At 53.6% G+C, this 3,947-nt stretch overlaps 1 protein-coding gene across 2 annotated transcripts in view; it reads right to left on the reverse strand.

The window, feature by feature from the left end:
• Nucleotides 1-3,004: 3,004 nt before the first annotated feature.
• Nucleotides 3,005-3,947, reverse strand: part of LOC140548780 (pikachurin-like) — a 10,764-nt gene continuing 9,821 nt past the window's right edge. For both annotated transcript variants that reach the window (XM_072671935.1, XM_072671934.1), the window contains one exon: nucleotides 3,005-3,947. This exon is cut by the window's right edge and continues 740 nt beyond it. The gene's annotated coding sequence lies outside the window, so the exon portion shown is untranslated.

Genomic DNA, 3,947 nt, shown 5'->3' on the forward strand with positions numbered 1-3,947 from the left:
TCCTGCTAAAGGTGACGCTGTGTAGCAGATCAGACACTGCCGGTAGAGAGATCAGTCCTGCTAAAGGTGACGCTGTCTAGCAGATCAGACACTGCCGGTAGAGAGAGCAGTCCTGCTAAAGGTGACGCTGTGTAGCAGATCAGACACTGCCGGTAGAGAGAGCAGTCCTGCTAAAGGTGACGCTGTCTAGCAGATCAGACACTGCCGGTAGAGAGAGCAGTCCTGCTAAAGGTGACGCTGTGTAGCAGATCAGACACTGCCGGTAGAGAGAGCAGTCCTGCTAAAGGTGACGCTGTCTAGCAGATCAGACACTGCCGGTAGAGAGAGCAGTCCTGCTAAAGGTGACGCTGTGTAGCAGATCGGACACTGCCGGTAGAGAGAGCAGTCCTGCTAAAGGTGACGCTGTCTAGCAGATCGGACACTGCCGGTAGAGAGAGCAGTCCTGCTAAAGGTGACGCTGTGTAGCAGATCAGACACTGCCGGTAGAGAGAGCAGTCCTGCTAAAGGTGACGCTGTGTAGCAGATCAGACACTGCCTGTAGAGAGAGCAGTCCTGCTAAAGGTGACGCTGTGTAGCAGATCAGACACTGCCGGTAGAGAGAGCAGTCCTGCTAAAGGTGACGCTGTGTAGCAGATCAGACTCTGCCTGTAGAGAGAGCAGTCCTGCTAAAGGTGACGCTGTGTAGCAGATCAGACACTGCCTGCTAAAGGTGACGCTGTCTAGCAGATCAGACACTGCCGGTAGAGAGAGCAGTCCTGCTAAAGGTGACGCTGTGTAGCAGATCAGACACTGCCGGTAGAGAGAGCAGTCCTGCTAAAGGTGACGCTGTGTAGCAGATCAGACACTGCCTGCTAAAGGTGACGCTGTCTAGCAGATCAGACACTGCCTGTAGAGAGAGCAGTCCTGCTAAAGGTGACGCTGTGTAGCAGATCAGACACTGCCGGTAGAGAGAGCAGTCCTGCTAAAGGTGACGCTGTCTAGCAGATCAGACACTGCCTGTAGAGAGAGCAGTCCTGCTAAAGGTGACGCTGTGTAGCAGATCAGACACTGCCGGTAGAGAGAGCAGTCCTGCTAAAGGTGACGCTGTGTAGCAGAGAGCAGTCCTGCTAAAGGTGACGCTGTGTAGCAGATCAGACACTGCCGGTAGAGAGAGCAGTCCTGCTAAAGGTGACGCTGTCTAGCAGATCAGACACTGCCGGTAGAGAGAGCAGTCCTGCTAAAGGTGACGCTGTCTAGCAGATCAGACACTGCCGGTAGAGAGAGCAGTCCTGCTAAAGGTGACGCTGTGTAGCAGATCAGACACTGCCGGTAGAGAGATCAGTCCTGCTAAAGGTGACGCTGTGTAGCAGATCAGACACTGCCGGTAGAGAGAGCAGTCCTGCTAAAGGTGATGCTAAGAGAAGGTGGAGAAGAGAAACGTGTGTAGCAGCAGCGGAGGTTTTACTCTCATCTGGAATCTGTCCATCACGGCTCCAACAGATGGAGGTCAGAGAGAGGGGGGGGGGGGTTGAGCATGATCTCATGACCCCCTGATCCCTGAAAGCATCAGCCTGCCTGAACTACCACTGCTGTACCACACACACACACACACACACACACACACACAGAGAGAGAGCTGGTCCTGACCTGTCCGCCCTCACAGTAACGAGTGAATCCCTGGCTGTGTTCTGCTGAGAGGGACAGTAGAAGCTCAGAGGACGGCGTGTACTGTGACACATCTGGAGTCCTCTGGACGTCCCCCACAGCAGGGCTCAGAACCCTGGAGGCTTGTCTGGCAGATCCAGATCCTGACACACACCAGCTCAGCAGAACTGCCCTACAGACCGACCCTGTCCTGTCCGATCACGTAGCTTAAAGGTGTGTTAGAGGAGGGGTCACTGAGCACACCTGTGTCCAGCAGCACTGCTCTCACTGTCTGTCCACATAAAGACCTGAAGACACCCCCGCAGTCACTCTACCTGCCACACGGCCCAAGATCCAGCACGGTAGCGTCCAGCTCCTGTCCCTCACATCCTCATCACCACCACGACACCGCCGCCCTGGACCGCTGTGTGTGAGTGTGAGTGTGTGAGTGTCAGTGTGTGTGAGTGTGTGAGAGTGTGTGTGAGAGTAATCCCGGCAGCAGGGATCTGTCCGGGCGAGAGAGCTGGGAGATTTAAACATGAGGGATTATATGGGTCTCTGTGTAATCCTGCTACACCGGCCCTGCGCTGGACATGAAGACAGTAGCAGCACTAATCTAATTGACCACTCGCCACGTCTCAGCGGCCAGACCCCGCCAGACTCTGCTCGGACTCTCAGCCTCGAGCTGGGAACACACTGACGGCTCAGAATGGTACTGTATCAAACTCCCAGTGATGGACTCCACTCCTGGATGGCCAGTAAATCAGAAACCCCTCCACTGCAGCTCCACTCAGCTGGTGTACAGTGACAGACTGCAGATCTGTAGACGTGTGTCTGACCGCACAGTTTCCACTCAGCCCAGCAGTGAAAATCCCCCAGTCGGACCCCCAGCTCAGGGAACACAGCCCCACTCCCGTAACTCACCCTCCTGCACAGAGTTTGCAGCGAAAGCCGCGGAGTTAATCTTTTGTGTTGTTGGGATTAATCTGACCGCTGGTCAGGAGGCATTGTCCCAGGCTTGTTTTTAGGTCAGCTGGACAGTGGTGATTACATACTGATGTGGTTTTGAGCTTAAGCAGAATTCTCAGAACATCAAAATGAACACTTTAAACCACAGCGATGAAGGACAGTAATCCCCCTCCATACGGACACCCCCCCCCCACACACACACACACACACACACACACACACACACTACCTCATCTCGCAAACCCGGGTCACCTGATTCACCAGTGAGCCCGCTCCTCCTCTGCTTGACCACACAGGGCTGTACACAGTTCTAGCATGCGTTAGATGGTCCAGCAGCAGGTCCAGCAGCAGGTCCAGCAGCAGGTCCAGCAGCAGGTCCAGCAGTGAGGCCATAATAACAGAGTAACCAGTGTTTCAGTTCAGATTTTTATTTCAGGAATAAAATCATAAGTCACATCTTAGATGGCAGAAAGGAGAGGCTTGTTGATCAAGGCAAGTTTGTCTCTTGAGAGTTCTCTCTACACAGACAGCAGGTCACAACTGGAGAGATGGACAGTTCAGGTCCAGAAGATCAAAGTCCGGCGGACTGTTACTTTCTTTATTAAAAGGAGCTCTAAACCACAGGCCCCGTTAGAGGGCTCTAGATCTCGCAGCTAGAAAGAGAAGAAAGGCAGGAAAACGACAGGAAACAAGGAGAAGACAGAGATTAGAACCTGCTGCTACACACAGCCCACACACACACATTACAGCCGCAGCCACGAGGAACGCAGCGGAGCTTCATCAGCTTAAAAACATCCACCTCCTCCTGAAGCTTCTAGACAATCTTCTGTGATGAGCCCGGAGGTCAGCAAGGGGTCATCACAAGGTCAGCGGCTGCTCAGTCACACTCCCCGGATTCATTCCTGGGGTTCAGAGGTGTTTTAATGAAAGCAGACGTATCGCTGGTGAAGGCGCTGTTCCTCCGGCTCTTCAGTTGGTGCAGGTGTTGATGTTCTTCCGGCTCTTCAGTTGGTGCAGGTGTTGATGTTCTTCCGGCTCTTCAGTTGGTACGGATGTTGACGTTCCTCTGGCTCTTCAGTTGGCGCAGGTGTTGATGTTCCTCCGGCTCTTCAGTTGGTACGGATGTTGATGTTCCTCCGGCTCTTCAGTTGGTGCAGGTGTTGATGTTCTTCCGGCTCTTCAGTTGGTGCAGGTGTTGATGTTCTTCCGGCTCTTCAGTTGGTGCAGGTGTTGATGTTCTTCCGGCTCTTCAGTTGGTACGGATGTTGACGTTCCTCTGGCTCTTCAGTTGGCGCAGGTGTTGATGTTCCTCCGGCTCTTCAGTTGGTACGGATGTTGATGTTCCTCCGGCTCTT

Source organism: Salminus brasiliensis (assembly GCF_030463535.1).
Source record: "Salminus brasiliensis chromosome 20 unlocalized genomic scaffold, fSalBra1.hap2 SUPER_20_unloc_4, whole genome shotgun sequence".
In the NCBI taxonomy this organism is placed as follows: domain Eukaryota; kingdom Metazoa; phylum Chordata; class Actinopteri; order Characiformes; family Bryconidae; genus Salminus; species Salminus brasiliensis.